General features: G+C 38.1%; 1 protein-coding gene across 5 annotated transcripts in view; it reads left to right on the top strand.

Annotated features, from left to right (window-relative positions):
- BEND7 (BEN domain containing 7) overlaps positions 1-23,781 on the top strand; it is a 152,866-nt gene that overhangs the window by 56,055 nt on the left and 73,030 nt on the right. The window lies entirely within an intron of this gene.

A 23,781-nucleotide genomic window follows, 5' to 3' on the forward strand; every position in this document is an offset into this window, starting at 1 on the left:
CTCTAGCAGCTAAGTGAGTATATTTTCTTAATATACTATTACTTTTTAAAATTCAATTTTTGAAAAATTTTCAATTCCAAATACTCTCCTTTCTCCCCTCCCTTAACCACTGAGAAGGCAAGAAAAGTAGAAGTCATTACAAATACTTATAATCATGCAAAACAAATTTCTGCATTAATCATGTGCCATCCCCCCAAAAAAAAAGAAAAAGAAAAACAAATAGAAGAAAATATGCTTTATTCTGCACTCCAAACCCATTGGAGCTCTATGTGAAGGTGGGTAATACGCTATTCTTAAAACCACCACTCTCCTGCCCCCATTTACCCGGCCTGGTTTCATTATTGTTGTTTTTAAGGCAAATTCCAAAGCCTTAGTCCATCTATGGTTCCCTCTAAGTTTCAATGATATCTGTGAGGCCTAATTTTTCTCATGACATTAAGAACTCTGATTTACTTTGATCATTGCCTATATTTTTTTGCATTTGCACATAGATATTTTAACAATAGGTTTTATAGTTTTATAGTTTATTTTTTATTCATGGTATCACATACCGTCCTTTTTTCTGTTCTTTCTTATTTGGAAATGTTCATGTTTGTCCAGTTCATGGTAAAATTTTTAAAAAAGATACCCATACGTAACATTTTTGCTACTACCCATTAGGTTAATGATAATACTGATATAGGCTACTTGGTAAATGCTACGTAATAGCTCACAAACTGCTTTACGATTTTAGGACCCAAAGTAATGAAAGAGGGACATCTATACAGGAGGCAATTCTTTGTCAAAACACAGTATTAATTGTCAGTTTCCTATGGCTCTCTTCAAGTCTAGAAGAAATTTGGGTTTAAAATTCCTCCAAAGGGAAAGAACAGGAATGGGCCACCACTATTTAAAAGGAGTAAAGATCTCAAACTCTTCTGCCATCTGGTTCACATAGTGGATTCTTGAGATGAGGGAACTGGAGAGAGTAACAGCATTATAGTTGTTCAGTTATTCAGTTATGTCCAACTCTTGGTCACCCCCTGGACCATAGCACACCAGGCTCTTGTCTCCTTCACTATCTCTCGAAGTCTGTCCCATCCTCTGCCATCCCTTTTTCCTTTGGCCTTCAATCTTTTCCAACATCAAGGTCTCTTCCGGTGAGTCCTATCTTCTCATTATGTAGCCAGTATTTAAGCTTCAGCTTCAGTATTTGACCTTCCAATGAATAGATTGAATTAATTTCTTTAAGTATTGACCAATTTGATCTTGCTGTCCAAGGGACTCTCAAAAGTCTTTTCCAGCACCACAGCTTGGAAATGTTGATTCTTTGGTGCTTAACTTCCTTATAGTCCAACTCTCTCAATCATACATTGCTATTGGAAAAAACCATAGCTTTAAATATATGGACCATTGTTGGCAAGGTGATGTCTCTGCTTTTTAGTATGCTGTCCAGATTTGCCATAACTTTCCTTCCAAGAAGAAGGCATCTTTTAATTTCATGGCTGAAGTCACAGTCTGCAGTGATCTTTGAGCCCAAGGATATAAAATCTGACACTGCTTCCATTTCTTCTCCCTCTTTTTGCCAGGAAATGATGGGACCAGTTGCCAAGATATTTTTTTTTTTGATGTTAAGCTTCAACCAGATTTTATACTTTTCTCTTTTACCCTTATCAAGAGGCTTCTTAATTCCTCTTCACTTTCTGGCATCAGAGTGGTATTGTAAGCATCTCTGAGATTTTCCCGGCAACTTTAATTCCAGCTTTTGATTCATCCAGCCCAGCATTTTGCATGATGTATTCTGCATATAAGTTAAATAAACAAGGTGATAATACACAGCCTTGTTATACTCCTTTTCCAGTCTTACACCAATCAGTTGTTTCATGTTTGATTCTAACTGTTGCTTCTTGATCTGCATACAGGTTCCTCAGGAGACAAATGAGATGATCTGGTACTCCCATCTCTTTGAGGACTTGGCACATTTGGTTGTAATTCACATAGTCAAAAGCTTCAGTGTAGTCAGTGAAGCAGAAGTAGATGTTCTTCTGGAACTCACTTGCTTTCTCCATAATCCATGGAATGCTGTCAGTGTGGTGTCTAGTTCTTCTGCCTCTTTGAAAACCGGCCTGCTCTTCTGGCAATTCTCAGTTCACATTTTTCTAAAACCTAGCTTGCAGAATCTTAAGCATAAAAGCTAGCAAGCCTCAGCACCCACTTTGAGGTAGGTGGTAGGTTTGTTGTTGTTCAGTCATGTCTGACAATTTGTGACTCTGTGGACTTGTCTGTGGGGTTCTCTTGGCAAAGATACTGGGGTGATTTACCATTTTCTTCTCCAGTGTGTTCCCATTTCACAGATTAGGGACTGAGACAAATAGGGTTTTTTTGACTTGTCCAGGATCACACAGCTAATAAATGTCTAAGGCTACTTTTGAACTCAGATCCTCCCAATTCTGGGCCAGTACTCTATCCACTGAGCCACCTAGCTGCCCTAAAAGCTTAGAGGTAAGATGAATGAAAAGCCCAAGAGACAGAGTTTCTGAGTAATTAATAATTAATTTATTAACTAGGTTAGCTGATAATAAATTGGTGGTAAGTGGTTTCAGTAACCAAAGACAAAATCATGAGAGATCCCTGAATGTTTAAATACTTTTAGAAAAGGGAGTGCCCCTGACAAGTGAAAATCAACCCTGATTGGTAAACAGTTTTTGAGGGGGTAGACTTTCAAACGAGATGATGGGCTGAAAGCCTTCAGCTCCTCCCGTTGAGAAGGTATCGTGATCATGAGACTCAGCCACCTCCAGCAATCTGGACAAAGCAATCCGTTTTCTCCTTCGTCAGCTGGGTTACCCTAAGCTCTAGTGGTGGGGCGGGGCTGCAAGGATATGGACGATTCTTTAGGGCTGGAGTTACATTCTAAACAGAAGTAAGGTCTCCTAGTTGGGTGGGGTCCTTCCCAAGATCATGGAGCATATACCCGAAGAATTAGACCAATCTCATCTGTCAGCCTTGTCCTTTAAAGACTGGCTGAATGACCTACAGGGGCTCATCCCTGAATGAGGAACTAGGAAGGAAAATCTTAATCCTGATTTAACAATTGGTTATTAATATAATAGAAAAATAGTCACTTCTCTCAGAACCATGCCACCCCAAACTATTGTGCTCTGTCTTCTCTCATATGCTGTGGAAGAGCATTGTTATCCAGTTGAGTCAGATTCTTCATGACCCCCTTTGGGGTTTTCTTGGCAAAGCTACTGGAGTCTAACATTTCCTTTTACAGTTCATTTTACAGATGAGGAGCTGAGGCAAACAAGTGACTTGCACAGGAACATGCAGCTAGTAAGTATATGAGGCCAGATTTGAACTCAGGAAGCATTATCGTGCTCTCCTATGAAGCCATTGGTGCTTCTGAAGCTATCAACACAAGTTGAGATAAAAGAGGGAAGAGAAGAGCAGGATACTCCTAGGTAGCCACTGAATTTCCTGCGTACTACAAATACCATTCTGCATTCTTCTCTGGACCTACTCACAGACCAGTTCAGGTCCTCAACATCTATCGCCTAAACTACAGCAACGGGCTCTTAATCAGTCTTCTCCCTTTCCAGTTTCTCTCTCTAGCACCAATCTCTCCTCCCCAAAACTGCCAAGATTATCTTCTAAACTACAGGTCTGATCATGACACTTCCCTGTTATCTTTAGTAGTTTCTAGGATAAAACACAAATTCCTTAGTCACAAATATAAAGGCCTCTATAATCTGGCCCCAGTATACTTAAACAACCTTAATATTTCCCATCACTCACTTGTTTCAGTCAAATTGGACTTGCCATTTCTCCCCACTCTCTCTGCATTTCCACCTCAGAATCCTTTATTGTCCTTCAATGTTCAGTTCCCATCAGCTCCTTGAAGACTTCCCTGGACTGCTCACTTTCTAGTGGGCTTTCCCTCCCCTAATTAACTTTTATTTTTTTTAAACTTTTTTTTGTGTACATTACATTTCCTCAGTGGAATTTAGCCTGGTTCAGAGACTTTATTTTTGTCTAGCATAGTGTCCTATGTTTAGTAGGTGCTTTATAAACATTTGCTGAATTCCATGACCAGATCTATGCTTCAGAAAAATAATTTAGGCAAGAATATAAAGGCTGGCTTGTAGCGTTTAAATGGAAGACTTCTAAGGAGGTTGTTACACAGAGCATTAGAATTGAGAGGGACTTCTGAGGCTATCTAGTGCAACTTGTAATGGTTCAATAATCTTCCCTTTAATATTTAAAATATAAAATCACCGAACAAGACTACTGTCTCTTCCCCCAAACTCCATCATCTTGATATGTGCAATAGGGTAGATTGGTAGATGACGCCTTTCATAATCTTCCTCTCCTTTCAGTGCTCAGCTAAGATTCTTCTTCCTCTATGTCATCTTCCTTGATTGCCTCCTTCAGCTGAAAATGCTCTCTCCCTGCTCAGATTTCTTTAGATCACTATATCACTTCCTACTTTCAATTTACTTATCTTTGTATCTGTATACTCCAGAAGCAAGTTCCTCAAAGGCTAGGCTTTAGCTAGTGGCCTAGTTCAGTACCTGGCACACATTAAAAGCTTAATAAATGTTGAAATGAATTTACATCCTGAGGGTGGGTGTAGGAACTGGAAGAGTTAGAAGAGGGAGGGGCTAGAAGTCATGAAAGGAATGTGAGTAAAACATGTCTTATTGAGACCGGCACCATGAGTAGATCGTATACTTACTGAGATAGAGATGGTCATCCTGCACTTGGAAGTTAAGCTACCTTGAGTTCTCCAGAGGCTCCTGCAGATATGATTGCCATGCTCAGGAACAAGGATGGCAGTGTCAGTGACTTATTCAGTATCAGCATGGCCACTATCTCCACCTCGGCAGCAAAAAATGGTAGGACGCTTGAAAAGAAAGGAGAGAAGAGACAAGCCCAGACCTACTCTTTTTAGTTTAAAACCCTATTCATTAGATTTATAAGAATTCAGGAAAACAAATTTTACCAGCTCTTGTTCAGTACACTTCATTTGAACCAAGAGTCCATCGTTCCTGTATCTTAAGTCATGGTCCAGAAATCCAGATCCTCTTCTCAGATTCCATTTTCTGAACTAGTTATTTACTTCTTGAATCTTTTTTTCTTCTTAAACTCTTGCTTTCAATTGATACTAGTGAGGAAAGCACCACCTGTGCCCCCAAGGTTTTCATTTATTCTTCATTAATATGTCATAATTTTTACAGATGATTTTAAAGTTATTCCTGGCAGTATTATTTGTATCCATGTGAATATCCAGAAATGGGAAAGAGTCAGAAGGTGTGATAAGTCTTGGGAGGTTTTCAGTCATGTCCTAGATATATACTCTTGTTAGACAGCAGACCTCTCTGTTATTAGTCATGTCAACAAATAGTTTATCAGGTCTCCCTGGCAGGGAGTGAGCAACCACTATTATTTGTGTCTTCTTTTTTGATCTTTACTGGATAAGTCCTAATCTGATGCCTTCATATCCATTGTGGATCTGTACCATTATTCCTTTGGACACAAAAAGTTGCTGCTTTTTTGGGTGTCCAACTCCATCCTTAACAAACAGGCTTATAGCTGTTATCTTGCTTTAAATGTTTTGTGGCCCTTCTTCCTTTTCCCTTTTCTGTCACAATCTTATGCTCCCCAGCCTTTGGACACTTAGCAGTATTCCTTCTGCCTCTTCAGATTCTTTATTGTCTTTGTTTTTATATTGAAAACCTTTGCTATTTTTAAAAGGTATGCTCCATTCTACCTGATAACCTGGAAAATGGAGAGGCAGTCCACAAATCCTTTACCTTTTTTTGAGGAACATTACCCTGCACTTTGAGCTACATGACTGTTTCAGAAAGATAATTGTGCAATCTATGCAGGTCACTGCAAAATTTCTCCTCTCCATATTTGCTAGAAATCCTCTGTCATTATTTTTCATTAAAATCTAAAATAACAGGAGTATATTATCTTTTCTTAAAAATGGCCCTACCATTCATTCATTTTCCCATGGTTGGAACTTTGATGTTATCTTTGGCTTTTTCCTGTCTTATTCCTCAAGTATCCAATCTGTTGTAAAGTGCTGTTGAATCTACCTCTATGTATCTCTCACTCATTTTCTTTCTCTGTGTTCCTGCTGCTACTACTCTAAGTACTGACTCTTATTACTACATACCTAGAATGTTTTAATAGCCTCCTAACAGATCTCCCTAACCCTTTTTTCACTATTCCATTTGATGCATCCTTTATACCCCTCCTATTCTTGCCATCCTAATATGTGATCTTGTCATAACACTTTTCAGCTCAAAAAATGGCATTGTAGTGCCTACCAGGAAAAGTTTAGATTCCTTTCACTGTCATGTGAGGGTCTCACCAATGCACTTATGTGTTATTTTGTATTGCAGTTATTTGTTTAGGTGCCATATCCATCTACAAGATTACATAAACTCTCTGAGAGGGCAGAGACTAGATCTTGATTAAACTATATATCCATGGCAAAACTGATAGAGAGCCAGCCTTGGAACCAGAAAGATCTGGGTTCAGGTTCCACTTCCGACATATTCTTTGTTACCCTGGGCAAGTCTCAACTCAATAATCTAGGCAGCTCTTTAAGACTATGTGTTGCAGAGAAAATGCTGATCTGCATTGGTAGAAGTTTCCTAATTATGAAGTTCCCTATATCAATGATATCACAAACGTAGGTCCTTTATCTCTCTCTTAGCACCAAGTAGAATGTATAGAGAATTTTATGTACCTGTAAACAATTTGTGTGATAGTGAAGAAGTGGTTCTATTTAAAAAATCACCTAGAAATGCCCACATGCTGCTTCATCTTGTTTTCACCAAGAATGCTCCCATTGCATTCATTGACATTGTCATACTTTCTAAAAATGAAAAAACAGGCATGCGTTGATAGTTGTGGATGTCTTCTTTCTGAATATAACAAGGGTTCAATAGATATTCATTGAGCCAGACTTATAGATGTGAATAAAAAAGATGTCTTTTCCATTAATCTGCTGAGTACTGAATTAACCAACAAACATTAAGTCCCTACTATGTGCCATACACTGTCTCAGGGCTTCCAAAGATACAAAGGATAGAGATACTGAGTTAAACAATTCCTACTCCCAAAGAGCTTACAAGTCCATCTATAATTACGTACAGAATAAATACAAACAAATGTACAGTCATCAATTAAAGGTAGTTTAGGAAGAAAGGCATTAGCAGTTGGAGGATCATGAAGGCTTCATGTAGAACATGGTCCTTGAGTTGTATTTTGAAGGAAGAGAGTGATTCGTTAAGGCAGAAGGAGGAAGGGCAGTGAATTCCAGAGATGGGAGACAGCAGTGCAAAGACACAGGAATGGGAGATGTCATGCTATATGTTTCAAGCCAAGAAAAGGCTAGTTTAGCTTGACTGCAGAGGGTGAAACAGGGAGTGATGTTCAGTTAAGCCAGCAAGATAGGATAGGGCAAGTTTGCAGAGAGCTTTAAAAGCTAAACAGAGGAGCTTATATTTTATCCTAGAGAATTGGAATTGATTGAGTAGGGAAGTAATGTGGTTAGATATGCTCTTAAGGAAATCGCTTGGCAGCAGCATTTGGAATGGATTAGAGTGGTGATAGACTTGAGTCAGGACACCAGTTAGGAAGCCATTGAAATAATCTAGGTGAATGGTGATAGAGACCTGAACTAAAAGGTACCTGTGTGAGTACAGAGAAGTGGTCAGGTGTAAGAGATATTGTGGGGGTAGATTTGGCAACTGATGATGTATGTGAGGTTAGGGGAGGCAAACTGCATGGGGGACGAGAAGACTAGTAAAGCTGAATTCAAGTGCAATGTTGAGCAGAGAGATAAAATGTCCTACTTATGATCCAAACAAATGAAAGATTTGCCTGGATTCCCCTGCCTTTGTGATATTGGACAGCTCATTTAACCTTTTTGGTCCTTAGTTTATTCATCTGTAAAATAAGTTTGAATAGATAAGATGGTCTCCAATTTTCTTTTCAGCTCTAAATCCTAAAATTACTTATAGGTGAGGGTGAACCTATGTGGCTTTTATAATATTTAAATAAATTGTTAGTATTCATTATTATTTACTATTTTGATTTATCAGTATTCTCTCTTATTAAGAAACATATGGAAAAGGCCTTTTAGATATTCGTGAAATATTTATAGTAAAATAGAATTCACTGGCTATTATATTTACCATATAAAGGTTTCATCATTCAGATTTTATTTAGGTACAATACATGAAGAATTTGCCTATTGCTTCTTTATTTCCTGATTATTATTTACTAACAAGCTATCACATTTGGTAGAGTACATTGAACATTATCTGTGAAAGCTCAATTAGGCACTGATTATCTTTGATTGGAAAATCACTTGCTCCTACAGAAAAGCAGAAATAAATCAGCATTTTATCTTCAAATTATGTAATTAATATACAGATTGATTCATGTTTTCTTTTTTTTAATTTATTTAATATATTTAGTTTTCAGCATTGATTTTCACAAAAGTTTGAATTACACATTTTTTCCCCGTTTCTACCCTCCCTCCACTCCAAGATGGCGTATATTCTGGTCGCCCCATTCCCCAGTCAGCCCTCCCATCTGTCACCCCACTCCCCTCCCATCCCCCTTTCCCTTCTTCTCATGCCCCATTGCCTGTGTATCTTATTTCCTAGTTGCATGAAAAAACTTTTTTTTGTTGTTGTTTTTGAACGTCTGTTTTTAAAACTTTGAGTTCTAAATTCTCTTCCCTCTTCCCTCCCCACCCACCCTCCCTAAGAAGGCAAGCAATTCAACATAGGCCACATGCGTATCATTATGTAAAACCCTTCCACAATACTCATGCTGTGAAAGATTAACTATGTTTTGCTCCTTCCTAACCTATCTCCCTTTATTGAATTTTCTCCCTTGACCCTGTCCCTTTCCAAAAATGTTTGTTTTTGATTACCTCCTCCCTCCATCTGCCCTCCCTTCTATCATCCCCCCTTTTTTATCTTCTTCCTCCTTCTTTCCTGTGGGGTAAGATCCCCAACTGAGTGTGTATGGTATACCCTCCTCAGGTCAAATCCAATGAGAGCAAGATTTACTCATTCCCCCTCACCTGCCCCCTCTTCCCTTCCTACAGAATCACTTTTTCTTGCCACTTTTATGCGAGATAATTTACCCCATTCTATCTCTCCCTTTCTCCCTCTCTCAATATATTCCTCTCTTATCCCTTAAATAGATTTTATATTTTTAGATATCATCCCTCCATATTCAACTCACCCTGTGCCCTTTCTGTGTGTATATATATCTATATCTATATATATATATATACACCTACATATATACATAGACACACACATATGTATATACATGTATATACATACATATATATACATATTCCTTTCTGCTACTATGATATTGAGGTCTCATGAGTCATACGCATAATCTTTCTATGTAGGAATGTAAACAAAACAGTTCAACTTTAGTAAGTCCCTTATGATTTCTCTTTCTTGTTTACCTTTTCATGCTTCTCTTGATTCTTGTGTTTGAAAGTCAAATTTTCTATTCAGCTCTGGTCTTTTCACTGAGAAAGCTTGAAAGTCCTCTATTTTATTGAAAATCCATATTTTGCCTTGGAGCATGATACTCAGTTTTGCTGGGTAGGTGATTCTAGGTTTTAATCCTAGCTCCATTGACCTCCGGAATATCATATTCCAAGCCCTTCGATCTCTTAATGTAGAAGCTGCCAGATCTTGGGTTATTCTAATTGTGTTTCCACAATACTCAAATTGTTTCTTTCTGGCTGCTTGCAGTATTTTCTCCTTGATCTGGGAGCTCTGGAATTTGGTGACAATATTCCTAGGGGATTTCTTTTTGGGATCTATTTGAGGAGGTGATCAACGGATTCTTTCAATTTCTATTTTGCCCTGTGGCTCTAGAATATCAGGGCAGTTCTCCTTGATAATTTCTTGAAAGATGATATCTAGGCTCTTTTTTTGATCATGGCTTTCAGGTAGTCCAATAATTTTTAAATTATCTCTCCTGGATCTATTTTCCAGGTCAGTGGTTTTTCCAATGAGATATTTCACATTGTCTTCCATTTTTTCATTCCTTTGGTTCTGTTTTATAATATCTTGATTTCCCATAAAGTCACTAGCTTCCACTTGCTCCAATCTAATTTTTAAGGTAGTATTTTCTTCAGTGGTCCATTGGACTTCCTTTTCCATTTGGCTAATTCTGCCTTTCAAGGCATTCTTCTCCTCATTGGATTTCTGGAGCTTTTTTGCCATTTGAGTTAGTCTATTTTTTAAGGTGTTGTCTTCTTCAATATTTTTTTCAGTATTTCTTTGGGTCTCCTTTAGCAAGTCATTGACTTGTTTTTCATGGTTTTCTTGCATTCTTCTCATTTCTCTTCCCAATTTTTCCTCTACTTCTCTAACTTGCTTTTCCAACTCCTTTTTGAGCTCTTCCATGGCCTGAGACCAGTTCATGTTTTTCTTGGAGGCTTTTGGTGTAGGCTCTTGGACTTTGTTGACTTCTTCAGGGCTTATGTTTTGGTCTTCTTTGTCACCAAAGAAGGATTCCAAAGTCTGAGACTGAATCTGGGTGTGTTTTCGCAGCCTGGCCATGTTCCCAGCCAACTTACTTGACCCTTGAGTTTTTTGGGGGTATGACTGCTTGTAGAGCAAAGCGTACTTTGTTCCAAGCTTGAGGGGATGCACCGTTGATTTCAGAGCTATTTCTATACAGCCAGCTGTGTGACACCAGCACTCCTCCTTCCTCAAGAACCACCAACCCGGACCTGACACAATCTTCAGCAGGTTCTGCACTCCTGCTCTGATCTGCCACTTAATTCCTCCCACCACGTGGGCCTGGGGCCGGAAGTAACTGCAGCTGTAGTTCTGTAGCTGCACCTCCCCCGCTGCCCCTGGGGCGGTGGCCTAACCTCGAACTCTGTCCCACGCAGCTTTTCCCACTAACCTTCTCTGTTGTCTTTGGTGTTTGTGGGTTGAGAAGCCTGGTAACTGCCACAGCTCACTCATTCAGGGTGCTAGGGCCTGTGCTGCCCAGCTCCTGGTCTGGTTGGTCCTGCTGCCTCCTACGCTGAGCTCTGCTCCTCTCCACTCCGTGCGCAATAGACCTCATCCAGCGACCATCCAGGCTGTCCTGGGCTGGATCCCTGCTTCCCTGTGCAGTTTTGTGGCTTCTGCAGTTGTAGAATTTGTTCAGAGCCATTTTTTATAGGTTTTTGGAGGGACGTGGTGCCTCCCCTCCCCAGCTTTAGCAGAATGTAAGTCAGGTGACTGGTTAGAACTAGTTCTTATCAAAGCTCTGGGGTCGATTCACGTTTTCAACAGAAAAAATATCTAAACTAAAATAAATGAATTAAAGCATTTAATAAATGCTTACTATGTACAAAGCACTATGCTAAGAACTGGGGGTACAAATAGAAAATTGAGACAGAAACCTGCTTTCAAGGATCTCATATTCTAACGGGAGAGACAACTTTTGTGGAAGGTTTTAGCTATAAGTCACATAGAAACATCCCATGGTCTTTAGCATGCATTCGTAAAGGAGATAGTAATGCCTATTGAATGTTATTTTTACTGATTAAAAAAAGTTATATCTGTTTTTAATGTTGAACTATTTGATCCCAAGGACCTTGGTTGGAAGAATTTTCTTTTTAGGTCTTCAGTAGCTGTGGCTGTAACACTTACAGAAACAGTTATATGACATAAGTATTGCTTGCCAGATTAATGACTATACACATGAAAAATATATTTAAAAAATAATAACATTAGGAAGTTGGTTCTGTAATTGCAATGGGGAATTCTGTCTGTAGCTCTTATCAGCATTAATAGGAAATTTCCTGTTTTGTTCCTTAAGAAGGAATAGGAAATGAAATCCCTTGGTTGGAAACATGCACATTAAAGCCCAGGTATATAGATGCAATACTTTCTCAGTTTAATGTCCTCTAGCTTGTTACAAGCCCTCTCAGATCAAGAGAAAACAAAAATATAATGAAGAAAAGTTTTCAGGGAGTGTTCTGAGCAGGAAAGTGGGGAAGGTATGTAGGATCGGGTATTTGGGAAACTGGGCTTCCAAAAACACACCCTATGGAGACACACTATAGCAGAGCTGGAAGGGGGCATCAAAGGAATAAAAATGTATTTCAGTAAAGAAGGATCCTAGAAGTGTTTGGGGGAAATTTTAGTTTTGGGAATGCATCTAAGAAGTATTTCACAACTTATCAGTAACTATTGTTGTCCCACCACCACCTCTAATTCAACTTGTCTAAATAGTTGTCTATCCCTATCCTCCAAAGCTAGCTTCTCCTCCTGATTTCCGTGTTTGTTACTGGTATGATCATCTTCTGACTGCAGATAATTTTCCTAGTCTCTTAGGCTTAGAACTTTGGCATCAACTTTGTTTCCTCTGTCTTGTCCATTACTTCCATTCAGGCACCAAATTGTGCAGTATGTACCGTCTCAAAATCTTTCTCATAATGATTCTCCTTTTTTCAGTTTTTTGTTTCATGAGTTATAGACTCTCATTACTTTCTACCAGGACTGTTGTAATCTATTAATTTGTTTCCCTTCCTCTAGTCTCTTCTCACTGTAATATGTCACAGTTGCTTTATTAATCTTTCCAAAACACTGTTTTCAGTCATCTTATTTGTGCTGCTGAAAAACATTCAAATGGCTTCCCATTATCTAGAGGCATTGTAGTATAATAGGAAGAACACTTGGTCAAAAGACCTGAGTTTTTGTCCAAGACCATTAGCTATGTTCCCTTAGACAAGTTTTCTTAACTTCTCTGAGACTCAGTTTTTGCTTAGATAAAAATGACCTACTTATCTCCTACAGTTGTGAGAATCAAAGCCTATGAAAGTGCTTTGAAAACCAAGGTGCTACAAAAGTATAAGATAGTATTATTGTTATTACATAATAAACTTCATAGTCCTGGAATTCAAGGCATTACACAACTTGGTTCCAACTACCTTTTCCACCTTTTCTACTTCCTCCCTAAGTTGTGCTAGCCAAATTGATAGGCTCACTCTCCCATCATTGCACTCATTCCCTCTTCTGTACCTTTGACCTTATTGTTCCCTCCACCCAATATGTCCGTATTTTCCTGTTCATTAAGTTACAGCTTAATTCTTACTTATTACATAAAATTCTCTGACAATTAAAGCCCATAGTGAGCTCAACTTATTAAGAAACTTGTAGTAGTATTTTCTGTACCACTCACTTGGTATCATGCTGTTTTTTGTAATGTTGTTTTTGTACAAATATACATAAATACACACATATATATACACACATGTGTGCACATACATAATTGTATATGCATATACATAAATGTATGCATATGTATACACACATGTATACATATACGTATCTATACATTGCATTTATGTGTATAACTCTCTGTATATGAACACACACTTGAAAAACTTATATTAGGAAAAAATTATTCTGCAGAGTGGATCAACCAGAACTGGATGAAATCAAGTAAGGCTTCATACGTATGAATTTAAGCGTGATTTTGGAGGGGAAGGATAGATTTAATGGAGATGAAGTGAGAACATTTCAGACACAAGGAATGGCATATGTGAAAGTTTGGAAAAAAGTAGGAAATGGCTCACTTGTTTTACTTTAAATGTACTAAAATTCTATGATTCCTGAAGTAATTTTCACTAAAGTAAAAAAGAAGTCATTCTGTACTCTGGGATGCTCAGCAGAAATAAAGTAGCTTTTAAGTTCTTTATCAGAGTATTGCCTCTGCCCATACATACTACTGCAAAACCTCAAGACCACTTGAAGATGACCCTAGGTTTATCTAGGTGTATTAGGAGGTGTGGGTTCTTAGAAGCTGTGGTAGAGTTTAACATGATTGACAGATTCCGAGTACAATCCTAATAGCAAATTGTGTCTGCAGCCTATAACTAAGACTGGAGAGGTTCATTTCCAGTAGGCTGGCCATTGGTTGATGAATCCTTTGGCTACAGAGACCCATAAAACAAAGAAAAATAAAAAGTAACCTTCAGTTTTCTGTGTTTTTCTTCAACTTCTGTTATGACAGTGGAATGCTCTCCTTACTCACCTCTGCCTCTTTGTTTCCTTGGCTTCAAGACTCACCTCAAATCCCAGCTTCTTTAAGGGTGTTCTGTCCTCCTCCTAGCTGCTAGTGCCTGTAATTACACCTCTGAGCTTACCTTCATTCTACTCAGAATAATCTCTTGTATGTATCTAGTTATTTTCATCTTTATCTCTCTATTTAGAATGGGAATTTCTGGGCAGGGACTGCTTTTGCCATTCTTTGTATTCCTAAGTGATTTGCACCACACCTGGCACATAATTGCTTAATAAATACTTGCTGACTGACAGAGCAAAGAAAAAGGAGACAGTGGTTGCTAATAATTACAGTTTTTCATTTATAAAGATTAACTTTATTATTAGTATTCTAAATATGAGATTGTTGTCCAGTGACTAGCTAGTATATGCCTTACAGCAGAAACTGAATCATATCAATCTTACCATTTTCTCTAAATGAGTCCAGAAAACAAAAGGAAATTGTATCTAAATGGAAGGAGGGCATGCAGTTTCTCCTTGGAGAGACAATTAAAAAAATTATTATTATTATTCATACAAAGGCAAAGAGATGCATCGTTTTCATGGTATAGTTAACTGTTATTGAAGTGCTTGATTAGCATTTGCAATAAGAGCCCTGTGAAAATAAATGCAGCTTATCAACTTCTTTTGCAAAGGATAGCAAAGTAGACAAATTATGAGAACTTGATAAGACCTATTCAGGTGTATGTACTTTGATGCAAAGATGAAAATACATGAAGTTGGTGAAAAATGTATTGAAAAATATGAGAAGGCATGCAACTGGGGAAAATTCTTTGTAGAAATTTCTTCTAATAAAGGCCTAATTTCTAAGCTATCTAGGGATATAATTCAAATGTATAAAAATAAGGACCATTTTCCAATTAATAAATGGTCAAAAGATACGAAGTTTTCAGAAGAAATACCAGCTATACTAGCCATAGGAAAAAAGCTCCAAATCACTACAAATTAGAAGAATGCAAATCAAAGCAACTGTATGGTTCCACCTCATACCCATCAGATTGAGAAAGTTGACAAAAAGGGAATGTGGGAAAGGCTGGAGGGACTTTAGGAAAACAGGGACTGTGAACTGGACCAGCCATTTTGGAAAGGCAATTTAGAACTATACCTGAATATTACTAAACTGTACATAATACCCTAAAGGGATCAAAGAAAGAGGAAAAGGACCCAAATGTACAAAACTATTTAGCTCTCTTCTTGGTTGCAAAGAACTAGAAACTAAGCAGATGAGCGTCATTTGAGGAATGGCTTAAATTACAGCATGTGAATATAGTGGAATACTGTTATGCCATAAGAACTTCAGGGTTCAGGGAGGCTTGGAGAAGACTTGTATGAACAAGAATTCTTCATTCTCCACAAACCCATCCCCTTTCCAAATTTTTCTGTTACTATTGAGGGCACCACCATCCTTCTCATTATCCAAGTTCACAGTTTTGATGTGATCCTCATTTCTTTTACTCAGCTCAATATCCAGTCAGTTGCCAAATCTCTTCTTGATCTCTGCTGCATCTCTTATACGTGTGCCTTTCTCTCCGCTCACAGCCCTCAGTCTAATTCAAGCCCTTATCATTTCTCACCTGCAAATTCCTTAGGAAACAGTGATTAGCCTTCTTTTGTCTGTTTCCCATTTTTTAGCATCAAGAACTTAATAGATCAGTTTGCATTTGCCCAGATTACCTTAGTAGTTTTTAATCCTTCTAATTTGGTATTGATTTTGATCTTTTCCTCTAACGAATTGATAGGCTGACCGTATAGAGACTGCTGATTTCAAAGCATATCCTACATCAATAACCAGTTTGTTAACATGGAATTAATTTTGTTTTTGTGATATTTTGTGTTTGTCATGTCTGTTGTTTCCCAATTCTCTTCTCAAAGAAATTACTCATGACATATAGATTCTAGGCTTCAGGATATTCTGTAAATTTTTGGCCTGTCATTCTTGTTCTTGAGCCAAATTTTAAAATATGTTTGTTTTTTACTTCTGACCCTATAACTACCTTTCCATTGAAGTTAATGTGTATTAAAAGATATATATATATATGTACGTATATATGTATGTTTATTAATTGTAGGGTCCTAGTGACTTCTTCATAGAATTTATTATTTCCTTATCTTTTTAACAGCACATAAGCTAATGCTCATCGTGAATACCAAATAACTTATGATGTTTCTTGTTGCCCTTGATGGATAAATAATAATTCCTTTATTTGCCACTCTATGGAGAATCCATCAGCATTCCTTTCATTTAGCTGTAACTTTTTCTGATTTCATTTCTGGTGAGAATGTCAAGATTGATGTTATTTAGTTCTTCTAATAGAGGAGGTCGTAATTTTTGTGCCTTGGATCCTTCTGGCAGTCTAGGGGAGTCTATGGACCCCTTCTTAGAATAATGTTATTAAACGCATAAATAAAACACATAGGGTTACAAATGAAATCAACTGTTTTGAAATGGTTACCAAAATATTTTTAAAAACCTAGTTAATGGTCCCCAGATCAAGAACCCCTGTTCTTCTGGTATAAGATGTCATACTTAGAATACTAGTAGCTAGGTTAATGCTTATAGATGATAATGATGAAGATGAAGATGATGATGACCACTATGACCATCATCATCATCGCCTTTATATGGGCCATACATGATTTTAAACACTTTATAAATATTCTCTCATTTAATCCTCACAAAAATCCTAGGAAGTAGATGAAATAATTATCTCTATTTTATAGTTGAAGAAACTGAGGCAAAAAGAGATTAAGCGACTTGCTCAGGGTCACGCTGCCAGCAAATATGTCTGAGCCTGAATTTTAACTCAGGTCCTCCTGACTCCAGAGGTGATCTTTCTACCACTCTATAACACTACAGAAGTGGAAGAGGATTGAGGACTATTTTATAATTTTTTTTTTGTTTCATCGATTGCCATGGCCCAAAAATTCATGACTGAGTAGCAAGGTATGCCTTTCTGTACTTTGCTAAGCTAATCCTTGGAAAGTAGACCTAAGCTGTTGCCACAATTGTACTTGAAACATCATAGCAGTATAGGGCCTTCCAGAACACCCCATGATGTTATTGGTCCTCTTCAAAAACAAAAGACAAACAAGCCTTTAAGAACCCGTGTTCAGCTTTATACTCTGACATAACTTTGAAGTAGGGCTTTATAGATGATGTTTTTGCTTGTAAACAAAAAATTCCAAAGATAAGACTTTTGAAAGATTCCTTTTTCTTGTTTTACTTCTTTTTTCTTCATATTTTATTATTTAATATTTTAGTTTTCAACATTGATTTTCACAAGATTTTGATTTGCGAATTTTCTCCTCATTTCTACCCTCTCCCCCACTCCAAGATGGCATATATTCTTATTGCCCTGTGTTCCGGTCAGCCCTCCCTTCTCTCTCACCCCACTCCCCACCCCATCCCCTTTCCCCTTTCTTTCTTGTAGGGCAGGATAAATTTCTATGCCCCATTCCCTATATATCTTATTTCCCAGTTGCATGCAAAAACAACTTTTTTTTTTGAGCATCTGCTCTTAAAACTTTGAGTTCCAAATTCTCTTTTCTCTTCCCTTCCCACACACCCTCCCTAAGAAGGCAAGCAATTCAGCATAGGCCACACAGGTATCATTATGCAAAATACTTCCACAATAATCATGTTGAGAAAGACTAACTATATTTCCTTCCATCCTATCCTGTTTTATTCAGTTTTCTCCCTTGACCCTCTCCCTTTTCAAAAGTGTTTGCTTTTGCTTACCTCCTCCCCCATCTGCCCTACCTTCTATCATCCCCTCTTTTTTATTCCCCTTCCCATACTTTCATATGGGGTAAGATCCTCAATTGAGTGTGTATGTTATTCCCTCCTCAAGCCAAATCTGATGAGAGCAAGATTCACTCCTTCCCCCTTACCTTCCCCTTCTTCCCTTCCAACAGAACTGCTTTTTCTTGCCACTTTTATATGGGATAATTTACCCCATTCTATCTCTCCCTTTCTTCCTCTTTCAATATATTTCTCTCTCACCCCTTGGTTTTATTTTATTTTTTTTAGATATCATCCCTTCATATTCAGCTCACCCTGTGTGCTCGCTCTCTCTCTCTCTCTCTCTCTCTCTCTCTCTCTCCCCCCATATATAAATATATATATATATATATATATATATATATATATATATATATATATATATATACACACACATACATATACATTATATATATATATGTTCCCTTCAACTACCCTAATACTGAGAAAGGTCTCATGAATTATACACATTATCTTTCCATGTAGGAATGTAAACAAAACAGTTCAATTTTATGATTTCTGTTTCTTGTTTACCTTTTCATGCTTCTCTTGATTCTTGTATTTGAAAGTCAAGTTTTCTATTCAGCTCTGGTCTTTTCATTGAGAAACCTTGAAAGTCCTCTATTTCACTGAAAATCAATATTTTGCCTTGGAGCATTATACTCAGTTTTGCTGGGCAGGTGATTCTTGGTTTTAATCCTAGCTCCTTTGACCTCCAAATTTCATATTCCAAGCCCTTTGATCACTTAATGTAGGAGCTGCTAGATCTTGTGTTATCCTGATTGTGTTTCCACAATACTCAAATTGTTTTTTTCTGGCTGCCTGCAGCATTTCCTCCTTGATCTGGGAACTCTCAAATTTGGCAACAATATTCCTAGGAATTTTCTCTTGGGGATCTTTTTCAAGAGGCAATCAGTGGATTCTTTCAATTTCTATTTTACCCTCTGGTTCTAGAATATCAGGGCAGTTTTCCTTGATAATTTCTTGAAAGATGATGTCTAAGCTCTTTTTTTGACCATGGCTTTCAGGTGATCCAATAATTGTAAAATTATCTCTCCTGGATCTGCTCTCCAGGTCAGTGGTTTTTTCCAGTGAGATATTTCACATTGTGTTCCATTTTTTCATTCCTTTGGTTCTGTTTTATAATATCTTGATTTCTCATAAAGTCACTAGCTTCTACTTGCTCCAGTCTAATTTTTAAGGTGGTATTTTCTTCAGTGGTCTTTTGGACCTCCTTTTCCATTTGGCTAATTCTGTCTTTTAAGGCATTCTTCTCCTCATTAGCTTTTTGGAGCTCTTTTGCCATTTTGGTTAGTCTATTTTTTAAGGTGTTACTTTCTTCAGTATTTTTGGGGTCTCCTTTAGCAAGTCGTTGACTTGTTTTTCATGGTTTTCTTGCATCACTCTCATTTCTCTTCCCAGTTTTCCCTGTACTTCTCTTACTTGCTTTTCCAAATCCTTTTTGAGCCCTTCCGTGGTCTGAGACCAATTCATATTTTTCTTGGAGGCTTTTGATGTAGGCTGTTTGACTTTGTTGACTTCTCCTGGCTGTATGTTTTGATCTTCTTTGTCACCAAAAAAAGATTCTTGAATCTTTTTCTGTGTCCTTTTTTGCTGCCTGTTCATGTTCCCAGCGAACTGTTTGACCCTTGAGCTTTTTGTCAGGGTATGACTGCTTGTAGAGTAGAGAGCACTTTGTCCCAAACTTTAGGGGCTGCACTGCTGTTTTCAGAGCTACTTCTACTCCACCATCACCACAAGCTCTGCCACAGCAGCGCTCCTCCTCCCCCAAGAACTGCCAACCAAGATGGTGACCCAGATCCAAGCAGGCCAAAGCAAGAGAACCTGCCTCTGCATCAGCAAAGCCCTCCTTGCACTCCCACTCCGATCCACCACTTTATTCCTCCCACCTTGTGAGCCAGGGACTCCGGAAAGCAGCTGACGCTGGAGCTGTGGAAGCAGCTGCAGGAGCTTCCTACTACTGCCGCCGCCACTACTGCTGCTCTACCTCCGTCACCCCCAGGGCTGGAGCTGGACCGGTTTCACCCATATCTAGCAGTTTTCCCACTAACCTGCTCCATGGTCTTTGGCATTTGTGGGTTGAGAAGTCTGGTAACTGCCACAGCTCAATGATTCATGGCCCTCAGGCCTGCTCCACCCAACTCCCGATTTGATTGGTCCTGGCAAGGCCCACTGGCCCACCTTGGGCAGCACTGCACTCCCAGCACCATGCAATAGACCCTTCCCAGCAACCATCCAGTCTGTCCTGGGCTGGAGACCTGCTTCCCTCTGTTATTTTGTTGCTTCCGCAGCTCTAGAATTTGTGTAGAGTCATTTTTTTGTTTTTTGTTTTTTGGCATGGCAGTTGGGGTTAAGTGACTTGCCCAAGGTCACACAGCTAGTGTGTCAAGTGTCTGAGGCTGGATTTGAACTCAGGTCCTCCTGACTCCAGGGCCGGTGGTCTACTCACTGCGCCACCTAGCTGCCCCAGAGCCATTTTTTACAGATGTTTGGAGGGATTTGGGGCAGAGCTTAAGCAAGTCCCTGCTTTCCAGTCACCATCTTGGCTCCCCACCCCCACTCTTGTTTCACTTCTAACATGAAGCACATATGCCACTTGGGGGCAAATAAATAAGGAAAAATATTTTAATTAATTAATTAATTTTAGTTTTCAAAAAACGTTCACTTTCATAAGATTTTCAGTTCTAAATTTTCTCCTCCTCCCTCTCATTCCCCCTCTCCAAGATGGCATGCAGTCTGATATAGGCTCTACATATGCATTCATATTAAACATATTTTCACTTTAGTCATGTTGTTAAAGAAGAATTAAAACCAATGGGAGGAACCACGAGAAAAGAGAAACAAAAAAAGATAAAGCAAATAATGTGTTTCAATCTGCATTCAGACTCCACAGTTCTTTTTTCTGGATGTGGATAGCATTTTCCATCATGGGTTTTTTGGAGTTATCTTAGATCCTTGCATTGCTGAGAAGAGCTAAGTCTATCGAAGTTAGTCATTGCACAGTGTTGCTGTTATTGTGTAAATGTTCTCATTTCACTTGGCATCAGTTCATGTAAGTCAGGAAAAAATTTCAAAAACATAGTAGTTACACTTAAAGTACACCAAGCAATGATTTTCACATGGTTTATACAGTACCACCATTTTATGTAAATGACTCAGTTCTCAACTCTTTTCCAATTTCTCAAATATTTTATATTTTGTCATGTTTTTTAACAATACTACTAATAAACTTTGGAGCTAGCAGTGGGAGTGGCATGCATTTAAGTCCTATTTCTGACACATAACTTGCTGTGTAGCCCTAGACCAAGTCACTTAAATTCACGATGCTCTAGGCCAATCTACCTTGGTAGAAGACGTTTCTTTATTCAGGAGTTCCTCTTTGATGAAAGCCAAGTCAGTCCCCGTCTTCCTTCTCCCCAAAATCTTGATATTTCTTATCACGTGAAAAGAGGTTTTCCAAGAGGATATTATAATGCTAGCAATATATTACCTTTTATAATACTGTCTGTCTAAATGGAAGATTTCAATATCAAATTTGGCTTAATTTCTCATAATTTTCTCCCACATTTTTGAGTCTCAGATCTCTAGGTCTCTACAATTCACACTTAGAGTTACTTATTTAATTTTTGAGTAACGAGGTAAGGAATGTGGGTGTATTGAGGGGTGGTTATCAAGAGAATATTTCTCCCTCTATCTCTTGGTACTTATACCTCTGAACATGGATCTAACATTTAGGTTCCAAAAAGCTATGCAAATATGAAATGAGGAAGAGATCACTAGGTGGCAAGTCACGTGAGAAAGATCTGGGGTGTTAGTAGACTACAAGTGAGTCAAAAGTACATTATGGCAACCAAAAATTCTAGTGTGATGTTAGCATTAAGGTTAACAGTGTTCAGAACAAGGTATTGGTTCTGCCTTCTCGCAATGGGATTATTTATTTCATTTTGATGGCTGTTGGAGTACTATAAGTAATCATAGAAGTGGCCTCAGAGGCTACCTTGTACCTTCTGTATTATAGACAAGTGGTTGTTTAACCTTTTTTTGAAGACCTCCAGTGATGTGAAATCATACCTTGTTAAGTCTACCTTTTCCATTTTGGGTTAGCGCTTACGATGCTTTTCCCTATATAAAATTTAAACTTTCCTCTTCGCAATTTCTATCAATTGTTTCTAACTGTAAGCAACAGCTATCACTTCCTGCTCACCTTCACCATCCTCTGGCTGAGTCTTCTCTTCTTTAGGCTGTGCTCTGACCACATCTCTATTCCTGTGTTCAGTTATGGCCGCCACATCTTAGGCAGAACTTTAATAAACCGGAGTCAGACCAGAACGTGAACAAGGTGGAGACCGTGGCATCATAAGCATCATCTAAAGGAGCTAGGGATGTTTAGCTTGGCCAGAAAACAAAACCTTAGTAGGAACTTGGTAGCTCTCTTAATTTATTTGAAGTGTTTTGGAAGAAGGTTTCATTGATCTGCAATTTTGCAACAATAATAAAATTTTTAATAATAATAATAATAACATTTATACAGCACATACTATGTGCTGAGTGTTTTATAAGTGTTATCTCATTTGATCCTTACGACAATCTTGGGAGATAAGTGTTGTTATTATTTCCATTTTACAGATGAGGAAACTGAGGCAAACAGAGACTTACTCAGAGTCACACAGCTATTATGTGTCTGAGGCCAGATTTGGACTTTGGTCTTTCTTACCCCAGACCCAGAGCACTGGCCATCATGCTACCTAGCTGCTTCTAAGAACTGGGAGCAATTAGTGGAAGTCACAGAAAGGCAAATTTAGGCTTTATAAAAGGGGAAAATAAACTCTAGTAATTAGAACTGTCCAAAAGTGAAATGGGTTTCCTTAAGAGGGAGTGGTTTCCAGTTCTTAGGAGGTCTTCAAACAGAAGCTAACAGGCCACTTGTTAGTAATATTGTAGTGGAGATTCATTTTTAAGTGTCATTTAGATGAAATAACTTCCAACTCTGAATCTGTGATGTGATGATAATGCTCCTTCAGGTAAGAAACCCTAACATCTAATGAACTCTTTCTGAGGCACCTTGGGATCAGGTAAATCATTTCTTCTAAATGTGATAGAGCATCTCCAAAATATTTTTTGTTCTTCCGGTTAGAACAGAAAGTAGGTACCCCTGCCTTACAAGAGAATCTGTGCAGTTCAAGCAACGTTCTGACCATGGATCTTCTGTCTAAAAAGACTCCAACATTTTGTTTTAGAAACTCCATCAGAAATCAGGGATGGCAGAAGTCAGGGATAAATGTGTTATGAGGTTCCTTTCCTTGACTTATGACCTTGTTATATGACCTGTAACAACTCAGAAAGTAACTTTGACTCTACATTTCTATTTAGAACAATTAAAGCAATGCCTGACTTCAACTCAACTCAGTAACAATTCATTAAGCTCCTATGCCCTAGCACCTGTGCTAGGGCTCTGGGGATATAAAGATGAAAAATGATGGGGGCCATGTCTTCAAGGAATTTAATATCTAATTAAAATCCTTAAAAACGTAAAATGCAACACAAATACAAATAAGTATAATACAAGGAACAGTGTAATGGGACAGAGGAGAGATTTTCAAGCTTGAAAGTTCGCAGAATATTTTATAATAAAAGCTTTAACAAAGAGCCTGTTTAAATGAAGCATTTTTCTTTTTGATTTTGGAATTTGTCATTTGTAAAATGTAAATTGATTTATATTTTTAAAGTTATGGTAGGCTAGCCCTAGTTATATTTCAACATATTCAAGTTTGAAATAATCGTAATAGGTTTTTGTAATACAGTTTTTTAGTATGTTTATTTCATAGTGTCATCGAATATAGAGTTGAAAACAATCTTAGTAAT

The sequence above is a fragment of the Trichosurus vulpecula genome, chromosome 5 (assembly GCF_011100635.1).
Source record: "Trichosurus vulpecula isolate mTriVul1 chromosome 5, mTriVul1.pri, whole genome shotgun sequence".
In the NCBI taxonomy this organism is placed as follows: domain Eukaryota; kingdom Metazoa; phylum Chordata; class Mammalia; order Diprotodontia; family Phalangeridae; genus Trichosurus; species Trichosurus vulpecula.